The 21,630-nt window shown below is 36.1% G+C and overlaps 1 protein-coding gene across 2 annotated transcripts in view; it reads left to right on the forward strand.

Annotated features, from left to right (window-relative positions):
• Positions 1-21,630, forward strand: part of RPAP3 (RNA polymerase II associated protein 3) — a 1,123,208-nt gene that overhangs the window by 63,216 nt on the left and 1,038,362 nt on the right. The window lies entirely within an intron of this gene.

Here is a 21,630-nt window from a genome sequence, read left to right on the forward strand (position 1 = left end):
TTACAATAAACTCAGAAGTGTTCCTTCTTGTAAACTATTTTATTCATCTTCTTTTTACTTCAGCCATTGAATCTTGAAGAAAATTAAGTGAATAAGTAAATTACGTTATATTATGTTATGTTATATTCTGTTATATTGTATTATATTACATGCAAGCAATAATGCCTGACTGTGTGTGTGTGTTATTGTGAAAGTAACGCATGCCCAGGAGTGTTCTGAGGCCAAGGTTGCAGATGGGGTCCTACACCCCTGGAAGGGTGTTATTTCCACAATAATACACTCCTTGGAGGGCGTTTTTATGCTTGGAGAATGTGGTAGCTGTTAAATTTTTTGTATTTTATTATGTTTTTACATATTTGATGTAAAATAGTTCTATCGTGTAATGTTTCAAACTTGATATAGTATATGTAATTGTTCTTGGAAGGAGTGTTTTACATCCAAAGTATTAGTTTTGCAAGTATTTTATGTTTATACAAATACCCCACACACACACATGTATGTTCAGAAGCACAGACAGACCAACAGACATGTATGTAGAAGCACACACACATTCAGAAACAAAGACAGATATGTACATACCACACACACACACACACACACACACACACACACACACACACACACACACACACATACTCACACACACATACACACACACACATACACACACACAGACACACACACACACACACACACACACACACACACACACACACACACACACACACACACACACACACACACACACACACACACACACACACACACACACACACACACACACACACACACACACACACACTGCACTTCCAAGATGGCTGCATGTTGAGTAACAACTTCATTCTGGTAGTAGACCTGGATTCCTGAGTAAATTTCAGTAACTAACTTGTAAGTGCATTGCCTGGATGCCAGGAAAAAAGAAATACAGAAGACCTGAAGGAAACTCCACTACCAAAGGATATGAAACATCCCTGACTGGGAAAAGTACTGTAGCTGTTCAGCAAAAAAGAAGTGCAAGCTCCAGACATAACCTTCAGTAACCTTGATGAAAGCATAAAGAAAATGCATACAGACCTGAATCAAATAAATGAAACACTGACTGAGTATATCAAAGCAAACAATAAAAGACTGGAAAAAAATGAAAGAAGCTTTAAACAGATACTTTGATATGATAAAACTGCAAAGTTCAAAATGCAAAAAAAGGCTGGTTGAATATGAAACTGCACAAGAAGAGATATTTTAAAATTAATAGAATTAGAGAACAGAGCACGCAGAGAAAACCTGAAATTTTCTGCTGTACCTGAGAAGCTGGAAGGAACAGACTGTATTAATTTTATGAAAGCGCAAGTAAGCAACTGGACTGGTATTGTACAAAAGGAATTGTTAATTGAAAAAGACACATTATGTGTATGCTCCAATCCTGGCTATGAGAAAACAACCTAAACCTTTAATAGTAAAAATGCAATCTTAACAGCAGAAGGAGTTGATTCTGACAAAACTGTGACAGAAGGACAAAGTACTAAAAGTGGGATACAGCGGAGTGTGGAGAATGACTTCTCATTATACACTAGGCAGAAGAGGAATACATTTATTCAATTATGTAAGGAATATTGAGAAGCAGGCATGAGATTCAAACTGCTGTACCAGATATCTGAAAATATTTTTCCCTGGAGGAACAAAAACATTTTTTGTTGAAGTACATGCTAAAGAAGAAATACAAAAGTTTATCAAACAAAAAGTGAGCTGTGAAACAGAAGGAGATTCTTCTGCTTCTTGTTCTTCTGGAAATGGAGAGACTGTACCAGTGAAACCTTTTCCATTGTTTCAACAGAAAATGCTTGAGAGAAGGAAAAAACTACAAAAGTCAACTAGAAGAATAGCGCGTGTGTTGGAAATGAAGCAGAGACAGGATTTGGGAGATGGAGATGAACAGGAATAAAGCCAGTAACTTGGAAATTGACAAACATAGGATTACAAAGCAAGATGTATATTCGTGGAGCATGACGGAACAAGAAAATCTAGAAATATTGGACTCTCTTGGACTTTGTTAAACTTTTAGGGGACTCTAAAGCATATGCCCTGCTATTTTGTCATTAATGATCGGAAAAATACTTAGCAGAGGCAAAAGGGAGGGAGAGAGTGAACTGTAAGTGAAACTTTTTTTTTCTTAATGGTACTATTTTTGAAATGCATGATTTTCTTAGCATGCTATAACATAAAGTTTTCTCAGTTATTTTTAAGTGTAATGAGGATAATAATATAAACAGGGGCTCCTGTTTTTTTTTTCTTTCTCCCTTCTCTCTCCTTGTTCAGTTTTAAGAAATGTAGGCATTGCAGTGTAACAAACAAAAAAAGAGAACAAACTTCTGGTTAAAAGCTCATGACAAAAGGGAAAGTAGTGTCCATTTTCTCATTCTTGCATAGGGGAATAACTGGGTTAAGGCCCTTAGCTTGATCTAGGAACAAGTTTGAAGAGGAAAGCAAGTAAATAAAAAAAGAATATTGACTATTATAAGGCTTTTTTAGCAAATGTATGCTTGGTAGTGTTTTTGTATATGGTCCTCATGTCTCCAGGAGACAATCTGATAAAGAGAAATGGCTAAAAGATAATGTTCTCTGAAAACATTCAAATGTTTACTCAGCTAAGAGAGCGCTATAAAGATAGGACAAAACCAGACACCACTTAGTAAAAGCACAGACTGCATCATGCATCTTAACATGGATAACCTTTCTTTTAAGTTAACTCAAGTTTGTTAGAGTGGCTGTCAGTTTGGAACATTTGCTCCTATTAGGAGGGTAAAACTTCAATATTTGAAGATGTACATAGTTTTGTATGTTATTATTAAGTTAATAGGTTTTAGTGGGGTATTGGGGTGTTTTTGAGGGCTTTCAATAAAACACAAAGTTTTGTAAGATGTGACATAGGCTCAAATGGACAGAGTTTTGTAAGGTGTGACATAGGCTCAAATGGGTATGACAAGAAACAACTGCATGGAAGATAAACCTGCCAGACAGTGTATACATATAACACAAAAGCTGGAACTAGACAGTTAACAAAAGAGCTGTTGTACATAAACGTAACAACTAGTCTATACATAACCTACATATGCTTCCCATATAACTTCTTGTGCATCTTTATCTGAAATTGTAACATAATACTGTAGGCATTCTCTTATGATTTTGTCTTTCAAGCATTATGGACTAATGTATGTGTTCTTAAACTACCTTGTAATTGTGTAATTGTTTATATTATTTGGAGCTTTTCTCCCTGGGCCTCTGCTGAAAAAGGGCTTTGCTCAGTCAGACACTCCCGGTCAACAAATAAAAAATAAATAAATAAATAAAAGGTGCAAATAATAACTTTTAATACAATGATGCTTTCTGTTGTTGTTGTTCTTTCGGCTTTTCCCGGTTAGGGGTCACCATAGCGGAACTCCGGTCTGCTAATGATTGCCAGTAGATCTTTTTTACGGGTGCTGAGGTGCCAGCTCGACACCCAACCTTCAACGAAGGCATGCCCATTCTACGCATGTCTTTCGAGCGCCACTCGACCACGGGGAGGACATGCAGACTCCACACAGAAGGTGCTCCAGCCGAGAATCTAACGGGAGAACCTCTTGCTGTGAGGCAACAGTGCTACCGCTGCACCACTGCGGCTTACAATGATGCTTTCTGTAATGTCTTTAAATGTTGGTGATCTCTGATAAGTGCAAAAAATAAAGAATAGTGAACTATATTTAAAAAATGTAGATTGCAAATAGCAGTGCTGCAGGATACATACTTGGGGAGAACTGAACATGTGAATTTGATAAAGAAAGGTTTTCAGGATGGAGGAGTATTTATCTTAATTGCAAGAGATGCTCCAATAGTGATTAGAAGATAAAAAAAGATAATAATGGCTGATTTGTAGCACTAAGGGACTACAAGCAAGGGAGGAGGATAACACTGGCTTGTATTTATATTCTGCCTAAAACTGCTATAATGGAGCTTAAGAAAATTTCTGGGAGAAATCGGCTTTCAGCAAGGAATATTACTTCTAGGTGGGGACTGGAATTTGATGTGCAACAGTGAAGATGTGTCGGGGCAGAAGGGAAATATAACAAAGGAAGGTAGACTTTTTTGAAGATATTTATGAAGATATTTGGCATGGATGATGTGAATTCAGTACTAGGAGTTCAGAGTGAATATACATATTCCCCAAGATACAAAAACTGGGCTAGGCTAGACAGAGTTTACATTTCACAGGAGCATGTGCATTTAATTGAAAGTCTTGCTATGCACCCACTATTTCAGATCATGCACCAGAATTAACTAAAATAAAAATACAGGGTAATGAAATAAAAATGAGGCACTGGCACTTTCACAGTTATCTGTTGAAAAGAGGAATTTAAGGAATGGGGTAGTGGAAATTATTCAGGAGGTTTTAGAGAAGATAGAAATTTCTTCTGAAACTATAGCTAGGGAGTGGGATAAAATTAAAGTGGAGTTTAAAAATAGGGTGGAAATCAAAGCAAGGGAAATATGGTTAAGAAGTAACAAGAATTATTTTCAGGAATTGACAAATGTTAAAATATTGCAAAATAGGGGGACTCACGCAGAACTAGAAGAGGAACAACTTCAGAATGCTAAACAGAAAATAAGGGATTACCTCGATAATATGCATGAGTTTAGAAAGATTGATGTTAAGCAACTGTCTTTTGATAATAGCTCTAGAGCACAAAAACTTTTAGCACATTGACTCGGGCAACAGAAATAGAAAGGACTGTCACCAAGCTTACGGAGCCTATAACAAGGAAGATACCAAGAGATCCTATAGAAGTATTAGAGATATTTCGGAAATTCTATGAAAGTCTGTATAAAGCAAAAGAAATGTAGAAATCAAGAAAAAGTACAAATGGAAATGTTATGGGAGAATTTAAATATGTCAAGGTTAGAGGTAGACGAGGTACAGTTACTAACAGTTAAGATGGGAGGAGATGAGATAAAAATGGTGATGTATAACAATCTACAGGAAAGTCCCAGGAATAGATAGTACTCCTGTAGACGCTTGGAATCTAGGAGGGAAAAAAAATGAAAGATCTCGAAGGTTTTGTTTAATAGTATTTTAAGAGGAGAAGAAGTACCAACATCACAAAATAATCACACTAGGTGATTAGTAGTGGAAGCAGGCGAAAGTGCCAAGTCTTGTTTTATCTTATTAATAAATTCACATTTCAATGGACGTCTGGGCATTGTGGTGACTTTATTTGTTTGAGAAAAGTACAACATCCTGTAAGAAAGCGGTAATACCTTAAGAGGGTAAAGACCCATCCGATCCAGCTTCATACAGGCCCATTTTAATAGTAAACCATGATTATAAATGGTCTATAGTGGCTAAAAGACTGGCAACAATGATACCGGAATTGATAGATATGGATCAGTGTGTTTTTGTGGAGGGGAGGCAAACAAGTATTCAGCAACATTAACAGAGCATTGATGATCCAGAGGGAAGCAGAATGTAAGAAAACACCACTTTTGTTGGTGGACCTTGATGCAGAGAAAGAATTTGACAGAGTAAGCTGGGACTTTATGAGCAAGGCTATGGAAGCATTTGCATTCTGTGATAACATTATAAGGCTGATTAGAGAATTTATGAGAGAGCGGAGGAGAAACTTAAAGTAAGTAGGTTCCTTCTGCTCGAGTAGAGGGACCAGACAGGGATGTCCTTTTTCCCCTTTATTTGCATTATATTTAGAACTATTGGCAAAGAAAATAAGGGACTCGGAAATTTAGGATATAATTTGGTATGGTAGTCAGCAAAAGGTGGCTGTATTTGCAGATGCTATTATTTTATATCTGATAGAACCAGAAAAGGACACTACAGTGTTGTAGAACATTTTGAGACCTTTTCAGATCTTTTCAGGATACAAAATTAATGAAGCTAAAACAAAGGCAGTTCTGGTAAATTATGTACCCATAGATAAAGCAGCCCCTGCAAGTACGGCAACTGCACGGCTCCAAAAAGACCTTATAGCAGTAGAAAACATTGAGAGCCAGCAGACTTTAGCATAAATCATTTATTAGCTCAAAAGCATAATAAAAATGAGACAAAACAGACCAGTTTTGGCTGTAAAAATTACAAAGCCTTCTTCATTGTGCAGTAACGACATATAAACTTGTTCTCCTTTTTATAGGCAACCACTAGATGAGGCTCGAAATTAGTAAATTGATTAACCATACCAATTAAAGGTATTCATTAAGCCCTGGGGAAAACAAAGCCCCCTGTTTGATAATCCATTTCTTCTCTTTATTGTTTAAAATCTGATGGCAACCTGCTTTATTTGTTCTCTGGCCAATAATTCTGTCTATCACAGTAAAAGTGAAGGATGCATTCTTATGTGCCTCAGTGTGTTTATATAAAGCATTTGTGATCTTCTTTTGTCTAATGTCACTTAGATGTTCATAAATTCTGAATTTTCAAAGCCTCGAATTTGTCCCACATAGAAAGCAGAGCAGGTGCAGGTAACCAAATAAATCACCCAGTCCATCTGACAGTTTGCAAAAAAGAAAATATCAAATACCTGCCCAGTAATTTTGCTGCTGAACTGGCATGTCTTCATCACCCTTCTACAGTGAGTGCAATGGCCACAGGGAAAACATCCCTTAAGTTGGTCCCACACAAGAGTGGTTTGTATAGAATCTCCTTTACATCTCCAACCATGTTTATAATGACTTAAAAATGAGCTCAAATTTTTGCCTCTCCTGAAGGAGAAATGACATCTGTCATCCAAAATGTTGCATAATTTGGTATCTGCTAAGCATATGTTCCAATGTCTGCGGACTCAAAGTAGGACATCAGTGTTCCTTCCATACGTAGTGACCAGTTATATGGTTGAGTTTTTATCCATAGTCTTGTATCTTATGTTAAGAGATCCTGCCTGTCACGATTAGCCACCCGATCTCTGGCCTGAAAGATGTTCCCCATTTTGTAGTCCCTATTCCTGAATCTAGTGGTAAGGTCTTCTTGATATACCTGATGAGCAGCATCATTTGAGCATATTTGTTTCATGTGCAAAAACTGTGATTTTGGGGTGTATTCTACATATATGTGGAGGGTGAATGCTGGTAGCATGGAGAAGGGAGTTATATTGGGGCTATTTACGATACACTTGGGATGTTAAAGTATAATCATTGTTCCTAATAACTAAAACATCCAAAAAGTGATCCTGTTAATATCGTAGGTGACAGTAAATTGTATACCCCATTTGTTGTCATTTAAATATCCAAGAAATTCCATAAGATAATCCGGGTCTGATCTCCATACTAACCAGCAGTCATCCAAGTATCTTCTCCAAATATCGATCTCATCTAGGTAGATATTGTGTGTATTGTCATAGATGAGCTGTTCCTCAATGTGGGCCATGAATAGGTCAGCATGTATGGGAGCAAATGAAGCTCCCATAGCACTACCTTGTATTTGTAAGTAGCATTTGTTCTGGTAATTGGACACGTTCTTGGTAAGAACGTGTTCCGCAAGGCAAAGTAAAAAAAAGTGTTGAAACCCCGGTTGGTACAACTCTGACTTGTATAACCAGTATTCCAGTGCTTCCAGGCCCACCCAATGAGGAATATTGGTGTACAATGCAGAAACATCTAGGGTGCAAAGCAAACACCCTGGCTCAAGCTGCATCTCTAAAATAACTTTAAGGAATTCCGTAGTGTCTTGGATACGGGCCCTAACCCATTTGAGAAGTGATTTGAGATACTCTGTCAGAAACTGGGATAATGGTTCAGTGGTAGAGCCCCTACCTGAAACTATAGGTCTACCAGGTGGATTTTCCAAATTCTTATGTATTTTAGGTAGAAAATGTATGTAGTGACTGGAAGGATTGGGCACCGTGAGGTGATGCAATGTGTTGTCCGTAATGATTCCCTCGTTCTTGGCAGATGCCAAAAACTGATCGATTTGTTTCTTGAAACCAGGAGTTGGGTCCAATGTCATATGGGTGTAATAACGACTGCCAGTTAGCTGTCTCATGGCTTCTGTCCCACCTCTGTGCCACCACTGCCCCACCCTTATCTGCAGACAATATTGCCAAATCATGGTTTGTTTCAAGTTCATGGATAGCATCCATGTCTGTCTTTGAGAGATTGTTTGATTTGGCACGGAACTCCCTAAAGTTGAAATGCAGATCTTTGAGAATGCAATTCTGAAACATTAAAACATTATGATGCATTGGTGGCATAAAATTAGATTTGTGGTATCTGAATCCATCCTGTGATTTAGGATTAGGTGCTGTCTGGAAAAAATAATCTCAGGTTAAGTAATCTACAAAATGAGGTAATATCTTGTGCAAATGTATCTTCAGACACACAAAAGCCAGATATAAAATTAAGACATTATTGAAAATTTTAACTTGGGTAGGTGTCAAAGGGGTGGATGAAATATTTGGTACATTATTATGTTCTATTTCTGTACCATCAGTTTCAGCAATCCTTCAATATTGTCAGCCTTTGTGATGTTTCCTGCCCCCCCCCTCCTTTGCCTTCCCCTAAAGGGATCGGTGTATTGCTTCATTTAGAGGCTGGAGAATCTGGGGCATGCTGTCCATCGGTCTCTAAACCTGACGAGGACTCCTCACCAGAAGTATCATATTTGGATGAGGAAGGCTTCTTTAAAATGGACCTTGTTCTTTTCCTTTTAACCACCTTCCTATGTGTTTGCTCGAACCTGACGTGCTTATTACTAGAAAAAGGATGCCCACCCTCATAGTCAGCTAGATCCCTATGGAACTTTCTCATTTTTCTGTCTTTCAATTGCTCCTCCAGGGTTAGCAAATCCTGGCTAAGTTTCCTAAGACCAGTGTTGTAGGATTCCCGTCCTTCAAATTTCTGAATGTCCGCACACATTTTGTGTGATTTCTAATATATCTTTATCAATAGTTCTCTCATAATGAGAGGCTAAGATTTCCACAAAACTCATCGAAGCCCTTTGTTGAGCCACAGCTCATTGTTCTTTCAGGGTGGTATCAATATTTTGAACCAGTGGCTGTATATGTACCCTCAGCCCCGTTGGTGAAATGTCCTTAGTTAGGTATGCCTTGAAAAGCTTAGAATGCCATATGTTGGTCCGAAGGGACCTCATACTTTTGTTTAGTTTGAGGAACTGTGCTTCACATGGGTTTTCCAAAACCAAATCCTCGGGCCCATTTTGATTAACTGTGTTGCCAAGGCCAAATATGGCCAAATCGTCCCTGTCTGAGGATAATCCCTGCAGCAGGTTAGTAAGATCCATTGGTGGTCAATAATCAGCACTAAAATAAATGCTATTTGTCCCCTATACTAACACCAGGTGTTGGAATTACGAATATATAATAAATGCCCCAAATGGAGTAATCGAAAAGCCTAAACTTTGATCCAGTGGTCAAGAAAAAGTCATATACTAGTATTTCCAAATTCTTGTCATATTAAATCATGTAATTTATGAAGCAATAGGCAACCCTTGCAGCAATGCTATGTTCATGTACCAATCCAGTAAGAAATGGTTGAGTGTGGACAATATTAGCCCCTGTTCCTCAATGAGTTTATTTAAGCAGTGCTAAGTCTCAGCACTCAGTTAACAAAACCACTCCAATCGATAACTCTGCAGTTATAAAGTGTTCATATAAATATCCATCATTTATTGAGACTTAGGACAATATTAGCCCCTGCTATTGAAGTCACTCAAGAGCACTGACCTTTATTTTTAAGCAATGCTAAGTCCATAGTCCACATATCTCCACCATATTCATAATCATGAACTATAATAGCCCTTGCCATTCATAAATATTAGTTGCCTTCCAAAAGAAATCAGACCATGGATCAAGAAAGGCTGATAATAATAGTCATATGTCCAACATCCAAATGTTAAATAGGTATTAATAATAATGATGAAACTGGCCCCGTCAATGTAAATATACTTCCTGCCAGGGATTTTTACCCTTTGGTATAGCTCGTTTGTGATAAGGAAAAACAATTTTAATTTTTAGTTTTTAATGACAAGGTCCCAGAGGTTGAGTCAAAATCAATTAGGGAAGCTTATTGTAATATGTAAAGATATTCCCAGAATAATATACAAATGTAATATTGGGTGTAGGCTCATAAACATCAAACTTGAAATAAAAAATAATTATGTAAAGTACACAGAGAAAAGATGAGTAATTTCCAAATGGTGTAACAGTTGTCAACCAGTAATGCAAGTTCACAAATCCACAGTCCTAAAGCCCAGTTGGTGCTGGAGTTAGTAAGTAGTATATATAACAATAAGTCATAAATATTGCTGTGAATATGTTATAGATCCTATCCTGAACAGTTAAACACTGCTTGTTATACGAGTATGATAATCCTACCACAAATGTGTTCATGCAATCAGAATGATCCCAGCAGCAGTTAAACTAATCCACATTGATCATGTAAACTAATGCAGTCCAGTTTAATATATAAGGATAAGAAAAATTATCCCAAATAAAATATATATAGTCTGATTAGCTCAAAAACAAATCCGCGAAAAGAATCATAATTTACTTAAATTGTCCATAGGTAAATATGTCAAAGGTTAGACAGATTGCATACTTCAGCCTCAAAAGCAAGTTTAAAGTTCTTAAACTGTAAATCCAAACTCAGTACGGTATTGGCAACAGTATGCTGCTAATTCCGCCCTTAGTTGTTCGTAAATTAAGTCTCCAGTGTTCCTCCTGTATTCAAAAATGAGCTATAACAAAGTCCAACAAAATGGCGACTATTTGACCCTTGTATAGTCACTTATTCATGTCTATTTCGCAAAGTTGAAGTAAAATACGTTACCAGAGAGTATTAATCCAAAATATATCTTGCATCAGAGTTGTTCCAGTATAATATGTTAGCATTTTGCCAAAATTATACAAAAGTCCTGAACACAAGCTCCAAATAAGCAAAAACTAGTCCATAAAATGGCGCCCAATGCTTTTGAGAGTACAAGACAGTTTAAAGCAGCTTGACAAACCAAAAAAGTGAAGTCAGAGTGGATTCCCTGATGTAAACGAACACACCTTATGTTGATTCTCAAGAAGGCTTTAGGTAGTAAAGCTGTATTATTTATAATGCATGGTGTTCAAACATCCAGTGTGACTTGCAAAAAGCCCTTTATATGCCCAAAAAATATTCATGGCTCACATTGAGGAACAGCTCATCTATGACAATACACACAGTATCTATCTAGATGAGATCAATATTTGGAGAAGATCCTTGGATGACTGCTGGTTAGTATGGAGATGGGACCCGGATTATCTTATGGAGTTTGTTGGATATTTAAATGACAACAAATGGAGTATACAATTTACTGTCACCTACGATATTAACAGGATCACTTTTTTGGATGTTTTAGTTATTAGGAACAATGATCATACTTTAACATCAGAAATGTATCGTAAATACCCCCAATATAACTCCCTTCTCCATGCTACCAGCTTTCACCCTCCACATATATGCAGAAACATCCCAAAATTGCAATTTTTGCGTATGAAACGAATATTCTCAAATGATGCTACTTATCAGGTATATCAAGGAGACCTTACCACTAGATTCAGGAATAGGGGCTACAAAATGGGGAACATCTTTCAAGCCAGACATTAGGTTTCTAATTGCGACAGGCAGGATCTCTTAACATACAGGGATAAGACTATGGATAAAGACTCAGCCATCCGACTAGTCACTATGTATGGAAGGAAGACTGATGTCCTACTTAATAGTGTCCACAGACATTGGAACATGCTCTTGGCAGATACCAAATTATGCGAGATTTTGGATGACAGATATTATTTCTCCTTCAGGAGAGGCAAAAATTTTAGTTAATTTTTAAGTCATTATAAACATGGTTGGAGATATAAAGGTGATTCTATACAAACCACTCTTGTGTGGGACCAACTTAAGGGATGTTTTCCCTGTGGCCATTGCACTCACTGTAGAAGGGTGATGAAGACATGCCAGTTCAGCAGCAAAAAATTGGGCAAGTATTTTCTTTTTTGCAAACTGTCAGGCGGACTGGGTGATTTATTTGGTTACCTGCACCTGCTCTGCATTCTATGTGGGACAAACATCCTGGCCTTTAAAATTCAGAATTTCTGAACATCTAAGTGACATTAGACACAAGAAGCGGACGAATGCTTTATATAAACACACTGAGGCACAAAAGAATGCATCCTTCACTTTTACTGTGATGGACAGAATTATTGGACAGAGAACAAATAAATCAGGTTGGCATCAGATTTTAAACAATAAAGAGAAGAAATGGATTATCAAACTAGGGGCTTTGTTTTCACCAGGGCTTAATGAATACCTTTAATTGGTATGGTTAATTAATTTACTAATTTGGAGCCTCATCTAGTGGTTGCCTATAAAAAGGAGAAAAAGTGTGTATGTCTTTACTGCACTGAAGAAGGCTGTAATTTTTACAGCCAAAACCAGTCTTTTTTGTCTTTTTTATTATGCTTTTGAGCTAATAAATGGTTTATGCTACAGTGTGCTGGCTCTCAAAATTATGTACCCACACATGAATTGGTTCAGCAATATCCATATATTTGACAGCATGATAAAATGAAGTATTTAAGAGTATGGATTAAATATGATTCCAGTGTGGCAGATAAGGATATGTGGGAAGAAACTAAAAAAATAATACAAAAATTGAGAAATTGGAAGCTCTGTTACATGGATATTGATAGTACGATACAAGTAGTTAAATATTTTTACTCCCTTTAATCTTGTACGTGGGTCAGAACTATTTTGATCAACCAGAGGAGAAGTTGTAGATAGCAATTGTTAAAGCAAAATGGGTTCTAAGACTGATTCATCAAGGTTACAGATGGCAGTATGAGGTTACAGGTGGCAGTATGAAGAAATCCCTTCTTTCCAGAGAATAACTCCACATGCACCAGACCAAGCCTATATTTTATTCTAGTGTGTTTCTGTTGCCAAAGAAAAAAAATTCCCAATGACCACATATGGACCTTTATTTTTTAAATCAGTTTGTGATTGTGCCCAAGCTCTACATGCTTTTACTTCACAACCAATTTCCCTTTTTCCCTCATTTCAGTTTTTTAGTAACCTTTAATTTAAAAGATTCTTATTTTTGGAGAATCTTTTCTCAAAGTTTTAAGAATCTCTTGATTGGTAATAGATCTCCTGTGTAGACTGGGATTCTAAGAAAATGTTCAAAAGTCTTTTTTGAGTCCTTTACACAATATTGTGTTTCTAGGGTGTCTGCTAGACACTTCAATACATGAGAAAATAGATGTATAGTTAGATGTACTCCAGGGATTTTCGACTCCGACTCCAATCACTGTGAGGGAATACCTCAGGATTCTGGGTCTCATGGCATCTGTGATTCTTAAAATACCTCTGGCAAGACTCCATGTGAAAAGGATCCAGTGGTACCTGAAGTGTCTTTGGTCCCAGCACCAACACCCCTTATCTTTTTATATTCCAGTTCTGCATTTGTGAGAAAATAAATCACTTTGATGGAGACATTGAATATCCCTGAATCCAGGTCTATCCATCCCCCCTCTTGCTCCAAAGCAGTCAGCCACTGCAGACACATTAGACTTTGCTTTGGGAGCAATGTCAGGGGGAATAAAAGTGCAAGGCAACTTGGACAATGGAAAGAGAGACAACCACATAAATGTATAAGAAATGCGTACTTTTGTCAAGGCACTCAACTCTCTGAATCATCTTGGTCTGCAGGATAACTTCACAATACCACAGGGATGTGGTACATAAGCAAGGGGATGCCAGATCTTACCCCTTATGTGGACTAGCCGTGTTAGCATGGCGTATAGCTTTGCAGCACAATCTGATTCTGTAAGCTTCCTACATTCTGAGAGAGCAAAATTGTGTGGCAGACAAACTTGAGAAGAACAAAAGCTGACCCTCCTGATTTTAAAGTAGATGAGGGAGTCTTCCAACATCTGGTACAACTGTTGGAAGTTTCTCAAGTAGTCAGTTTTAACTCCTCTCTGAATTATCAGTTGTACAAATTCTGCTCCAGGACTCCATGCAATGAAGTATGGAAGACAGATACTGTTTCTTTTCTTTCTTTTTCCTTGAACATAATTGTTCCTTTATGCTTTTCCACCCTTTCCACTGATATCCAGCCTACTTCTGAAGATTCACAAGGAATCCACCAAGATCGTTGTGGTGACTCCTTTCTGGTCCAGGCAACAGTGGTTATCACTTCTCTTGGAATTGACCATGGGCAGTTACCACAGGCTGGATTTACTCACAAAAGAACAGGGGTGTTTTGATATGTCCTGATCCACAAAAAACAAGTAAACTATGTGGTATCCCCAAAGTCTCAACCCACTAAACAAGTATAGTGGGTCCAAAAACAAAACACTGTAAGAAACTTCTCTGTATGGAAGATTTTCAGTCCATATATAGCTAGTTAATCACTGTATATTGATCAGATAATGGTAGTAGAAGTAGCGAACTTAAACTCGTCCTAAGTCAAGAAAGTATATAATTTGAAATATTGTACAGAATTGCTAAGTATTCAAAAGTAATCCAAGCAGGGTAGGCAGTCTGTTTCCAGTCGAAAATCCTTTATTGAGTACATTCTGACCCCAAACAAAGTAAACAGACTGCTTGGATGATAAGGTCTTAATACCTTTTAAGCACCTTTTTACTGAGGACATGCTGCAAACGCTAATGGAGGCAAGGAAGTTTGCTACTAGAAAATCACCACCCATTCAGGGTTAGTGTTGCTCTGGTTTTACAATATTTCTGTCAGTTACTTTCTTATGGTCTGTTTTACTCCTCTGTCAAGGTTCATTTTTGGCCATTTCAGCATATTCAAATACATCCACCTCTTTTAAGACATTTGTATGTAAAAATGTGTTTGAAAGGTTATTGCATAATAGACCTCCGAGAAAACTAGTGGCTTCTCCTTGGGATCTTAATTTTGTGTTAGAGAAGCTAACACTTGCTATATTTGAACCAAGTCATCTGGTTGACTTGACGTTCTTAACATAGAAAGCAGTTTTACTGATTGCTCTGACTTCTGCAAGGATAGTTTCAGTTGCAACCTCTTAATGGTGAGTGAACCCCATCTCATTTTTCCACAGAGACAGGGTTCCTTTGAGAACTAATCCTCCTTTTATGCCCAAAGTAGTATCCAAGTTTACTTTAACCGAACTATCCTTCTCCCTGTTTTCTTTCCTGCACCTTAAAATGACAACGTGGGTACTATCTTGAGAGAACTAAATATTCAGATCTTTGGTTCAGTTGTTTATTTCCTGTGAAGGTAAGAAGATAATATATCTTGTGACAAAACACACTCTTAAGTGGTTGTCTTAGGCTATTACTTTTTGCTGTTCTCATCACAACAAAACTATTCCAAGCAGGGTCAGGGCACATTCTACTACTTGGCTTCATATATTGCATTTTGGGAGGGGTTGAAGTTGGAAAGTATTCTAGAACCATCTACGTGGTCCTTTTGACAAGCTCTTACAAAGCTCTACAAGCTAAAATCTTTCTCCAGTTCTAGGCAAAGCTTTGCTAGACTATTCACCATATGATCTTGGGCCCTTCTCCTTCCACCTCCCAGTTGTTTTTAGCTATGGTTATATACCCATATAGCTTTATAACTTAGGCTGCTGTAGTAGCCTAAGCTATATACCCATATAGCTTAGGCTACTACAGCAGTTATCAGTATGAATAACAGTAGGTGATTGAATGATTACTGCTGCAGTAGGAATTCTTTGTTCCTTGGTGTGTGTGTTTTTTTTGCTAGTGTGTGGACATTTGTTTTGTTTTTTGTTGTTCCCAGCAATTTTTTCTCAGGGCTCAGCCTCCCTCTGTCAGATGATGTAAAAGGTCTGAGAGTTTTGGTATTCAAACCTGTCTTTTTAGTCAGCTCAGCTCAAACTAACTGTTTGGGCCCATGAAAAGTATGCTGAAGCTTTGGAAGCTGTCCAGCTGTTGCATCCTATGCAGGATATAATCCATATAGCTTAGCCTGCTGTAGTAGTGACCATCCCAACATCTGCTGTTACAGTAAGTTGTAATGTGTTTAGAAGAAAATAAAACAAGCTTTTTATGTTCCTCATGTGGAGAATCATTATTTATTTGTTTAAAATAAGACCAATAGCTACCTTTAATGTATTTCTGTTATGTTCTAATCATTTTCTATATTTTGTGAAAGAAGTACTTTAACAGAAATCTCCTGCTGTACTAAATAATACGCCAATTAATTTGGGACTATAGCTTCTTGTTTTTGGTTGCATAAAATTAAGTCTGTTTTCCATAAATTATCTGCAGTTTTGCACATGTAACCACATGTCTTTATCCAAATTAAGCTTATTTAAGATATGATGGTGAGTATCCATTGTAGCTTTATCTATCCGTTGAAACCAATATACAAAATTATTATCTTTAAAGATACTCATCTGTGAGTTAAAAGTGGAAATATTGTTTTGAGTAAACACTACTGGAAAAATAAGGAAAAAGCATGTTTTGTACATCTTGTTTCTGCACATAACATGTCTTAAGGTATCAATTACAGTAGCAGTATAAGAATTAATATTTAGATTTACATTATTAAAGAAGTATATTTTAATAACCAAAATATGGAGTTGTTCAAAAATAAGCAAGAATTTGGGAATATGGGACAGTTTATTTGAAAACATATGTTGTTGTGCAAATATTTCCATTTAGCATGATAAGAATTGTTAGTCCAAAGAGCAAATGTTTTGATAATATAAGATAGAGCCCACAGTTCCAAATCTCACAAATCAATACTTCCTAGAGACCACTCTCTTGTGTGATGGTTTAAAGCTATTCTAGGTTTGTTATGGTGCCATAGAAATTTAAAAATTAAGGAATTAAATTATTTTATACAACTTTTAAAGGGAGGAAAAGATAATGATTGAACACAATATAAAATCTTTGGCGAGGTAATCATTTAATCAATAGGAGTCTCTCCATTGTAAAAAGTAGATGATTCCATTTATTTGTAAGGTGTTTTATAGAGTTCAAACTATTGTCAAAATTAATGGATATTTTATTGATATTATCCATAATAGTTATACCCAAGTAATTTAACTTGTTGCCTTGAACAATATATTTATTAAATTTACTATCTATAGTATAAAATTATAGTTTATTGGTAGGATTTTAGTTTTATTTTCATTAAAGAGAAGGCCAGAATTTTTTGAAATGAATGATTCCATGAGTTTGAAAGGGACAGAGAGCGAGTTATTACAGTCTTTCAGGGTCAATAAAATATCATCTGAAAATGATTAGATTTTAGATGTTTATTACCTAATGCCTTGATTTGTGGTAAAGATCTAATTAGATTAGCAAAAGACTTGATAACCAACATAAAAAGTAAAGGAGGAAGATGACATCCTTGTTTAGTTCCATTTGTTTGTTTGTTTGTTTGTGTCTTTCAGCTTTTTCCCGGTTAGGGGTCGCCACAGCGGAACTCCGGTCTGCTAATGATTGGCAGTACATTTTTACGTGCTGGCTTGCCGGGCCTAATGCACAACCTTCAACGAAGGAACGCCCATTCACGCATGTCGCTACACAGAAGACGCTCTGAGAATCGAACGGGCAACGTCTAACTGTGAGGCGACAACACTACCGCAGCACCACCACCGCAGTCCATTAAGAATGTTAATTGATTTTGAGGTATAAGAACCTGTCTTCACATATGTGTAAGAATTTTCATAAACGTACTGAATCAAAGGCTCTGTCAACATCCAAACATTACTAATGTTAACTTTCCATTTGCATTATTTGCAAAAATCAATTAAAGTAAAATATCATAAGAATTCCTATTCAAATTGAAGCCAGTTTGATCATCATTTAATTAAGGATGGAAAAATTGTTATAGCCTGTTAGCATGTATAGTCGTAAACAGTTTATGTTTAATAAAAAAATTGGTCTGTAGGAAGAACCTTTAGCTGGATCCTTGTCTGGTTTTAAAATTGGAGATATAATAGTCTACCTCCAAGAAAGAGGGACACTTATTAGTTCTTTGGTTAACTTAAAAACTTTTAAGTAGTATGGCTTATGTATCATTTTGCAGTAACTTGTAAAGTTCTGGAATAATACCATGGAGCCTTTAGTTTTAATTTATTAATTTGGGTCTTTAATCCAGAAAATGAAATATGTTTATCAATTACTTTCATTTAATCATAGTTAATTTATTGTTTAATAATATTTCTCAATAATTTCTTAATTTCCTCCTGAGAATCCAAAGCAGGATTGTTGTTATGTTTAAAGTACTATAGTAAGAATTAAGCTCAGGAAAAATATCTTCCAGGTCAGTAACCTTTCTGTTTTCTTTTGAGGAGAAGATTTCTTTAATATGACTGGACTTACTGATTTTATTGGTTCTGTTTGCCAACCTGTGTACTGATTTAGGTTTAACAGAAAAATGAACTAACTTAATTTTTTTTAGATTAATCCTAGTTTTATGATTTAGGATTTCCAAACGTTTATCATTCAACTCTCTTATCTCTTTTATATGTGTTGCATTTGTTATTGAGAATAAAAAGTTTTAAGTTGTCTGTTTTTTACTGTTTTAATCAGTTAATTCCTTATCCCATTGCTGTTTCTTAAAAGAATACCATGAAATAATTTTGCCATGTAGATGTGCTTTAAATGCTTCCTAAACATAGATCTCAGAGGTATCATTAGTATAATTAATTTCAAGAAAAGTTTGCCCTTCCTTTTTGAAAAATTCTTTGAAATCTTTTAAAGTAGTTATGTAAAGCAGGGCTACATTTTATAGGAATATTGTTACTTTTTAAAGAGAAGGTCAAAAGTTGTAGCAGTATGGTCAGAAAGTGGACAAGATATCACTTTTACCCTACGTTATCTGTTGATTAAATGATTTGAAATAACTCTATATCAGTCCTAGCCTGGGATCCATATCTGTGAGAATAATGAGTAAACAAAAAGGAACTTGCGTCTAAGAAATCGAATACATCTGTGATATTCATTAAATCTATATATTTTAGTAATTCTTTAACTGGTGCAGTAATTTTCATTTTTTTAATAGAATTAGTATCACCCTCTTTTAAAATGCAATTAAAATCACCAGCTAGTGTAATGTTGCCCCTTGACGTCTGCACAACCAGATCTAAATGCAGTTTAACAGTCCCAATCCCTATCCCAGGAATCCAATATAAATTGATAAGGCTGTATAAATTTCTGTTAATTTCCAGTGTTATTGAACAAATTAGCCCTTTATCATCCTTATAAGAACCAGTGATCTTGGGCAAGGTGAAGTATTTCTCCATAAAATGGCTGCTACTCTTTTTTGTAATTATAATGAGAACTATTTAATACTGTATATGATTTAGTATTAAGCCTCAGTCATTTTGTAATAAATGGGTCTCCAGAAGAAATACAATCTGAGTATTAAATAGTGTTAAAAGTTGTTTAAATTCCCTCTTTTACAGCCATTATTTAAACCATTAATATTCAAAGAAATGCATTTTATGTAAGGCATAAGCAATAAGTCATATCATAACTACTACATAAAAGTTATACTTTAGAATTGTTTTACAAACCAAGAACTATATAATTAGCATAGTAAAATGCTTTAAATCCAGAATAGTTGATTTGTAAATAAAAATAATAGTAATATTAATAATAGTAATAGTCATCCAAAAAGAGAATATAGGTTTCATTAATATTACACGTACAGTTAAACAACTATTCAAGCACTCCATGGAGTCTGAAACTCCTTGTTTGTAGAGCATAGCTGAGCAAACAGTCCCATCATCCCCTCTGCCATTAAGAAATATTTGGGAATATTAAATGACAGCATAGATAAAAGGAAGACCAGAAGCTTAAAAGAACTGTAAGCTTCAGTCAGATATAACTAACAGTTTATAACAACAGTCTTACACAGCATTTAATATTATAAAGCTAAAATTATATCCCAGAGAAAAAAAAAACTAAATCTGAATAGTTAAGAGTACAGTACTAAAGAAATGCAAGATGCAAACAGGAACAGGAAATAAATATAAATCTATAGTCATTCATAAAATAACTCAGTATTTCTAAATGTTAAATGATATCACTCTAGAATGCCAGGATGAAATTTGAAGAATATGATGTAAATAAAAAAAAAACCTGTCATTTATGTGGGACTATTGCTACGTTAATAACACCCAACAATTGAGCAGAAGGGACTTGTGTATGTTATAAAGGACACCCTCCAGATTATACCAGAAGTGATATGAAATTCAGAAACATATGAGCATTACTGCAACCCAGCAATTATCCAGCCAAAAATTTCCATAGAATTCTTTGATCAGTTATTTTCTGGCTTCATGGCGCATCAAATCAGATCATCACCCTATAGAGCCAGCACTAACTAAATTCTCCTTAAAGCATGTAAATGCCCCAAATCTGTTACCATATAGGACAAATGCAGATTTTTAATGTGTAAATATAAGTACATATGTACATCCAAAAGGAACTTACTGAAATTCAACGGCAAAGCACATCAGTTGTGCATCACACTACCTCACCACTCCTCCCCCATTGTGCATGTTAATATATTTATAAAATCATATAGTGAGAAATCGTGTATTACATAAAAAGGATTCCAATAATAATGACTGTCAGCTTTATCCTCTGTAAAGCTTTGCTAGGAATCAAGAGGAAGCAGTGCATCTCTATAACAACTCTACTACAGATCTTGTGGCTTAATGTCAAATGAAGCATGACAAACTTTGTCTGAATGCCAGGCCTGCCAGTAGGGAGTGCATTACTTAGACATGAAACGAAATATCTGCCCCTGTTCATCAATGCCCGAGCCACACTTGCCCATGATGTCTGCACAATACTAATACAGCTACCTCCAATCAAGCCGATCTCGCTCTGGAAGGTGCTGAACAACCAACGAATTTGTCACTTAAAAAATAAAAATGGTGAAACACACCACAATAGTCAAAGCAGTGCTTGAACCCCACCACCACAACTTTCATTAGCAAGAAAATCAGGAGAGACTGTCCCATCCCCGAGCTCCCCAATATTGGAATCATCCAAATACAAATTCCCTCCACAGGAACACCTCCAAAAATAAATATTGCAAAACTACATGTTGGCGAAAGAACAATATCAGCCCACACCAGAATCAATTAACCACACAGTGGAAGTTACTATATTAATTCTAACTAAAAATAGTCATTTATCCTTTAGTTTCTTCTTTCTGTCATTAGTTTGCCACCCAGATCACTCTGCTTTTCTTTTAAGGGATGAACCAGTCCAGTCCATGTCTTCATTTTGTTCAAGAATGTTATTGATTTGTAAAAAGAAGACAGCTGCATCCAGGGCTTCAAAAATATTAATTTCATCTGAAAGAAAACCCTTCAGTCTAGCTGGAGATAATAAATGGATTTTTAATTTTGTTTTTGTTTTTTTTAGTTCTTTAACTGGGTGGGCATTTCCTTTTGGAAATAAGTGTAGATGAAATAGTCATTGTCAAAACGAATAATCCTGTCATCAATTCTGATAGGATATTCACCCCAGGCGGTTTTGAGAATAGGAGATTCACCTCAGGCAGTTTTGAGAATTAATTCCTTGTCTTGTGATGAGAAAAATCTAACAATTGTAGATCTT

The sequence above is a fragment of the Protopterus annectens genome, chromosome 7.part1 (assembly GCF_019279795.1).
Source record: "Protopterus annectens isolate FY-2018-M chromosome 7.part1, PAN1.0, whole genome shotgun sequence".
In the NCBI taxonomy this organism is placed as follows: Eukaryota; Metazoa; Chordata; order Ceratodontiformes; family Protopteridae; genus Protopterus; species Protopterus annectens.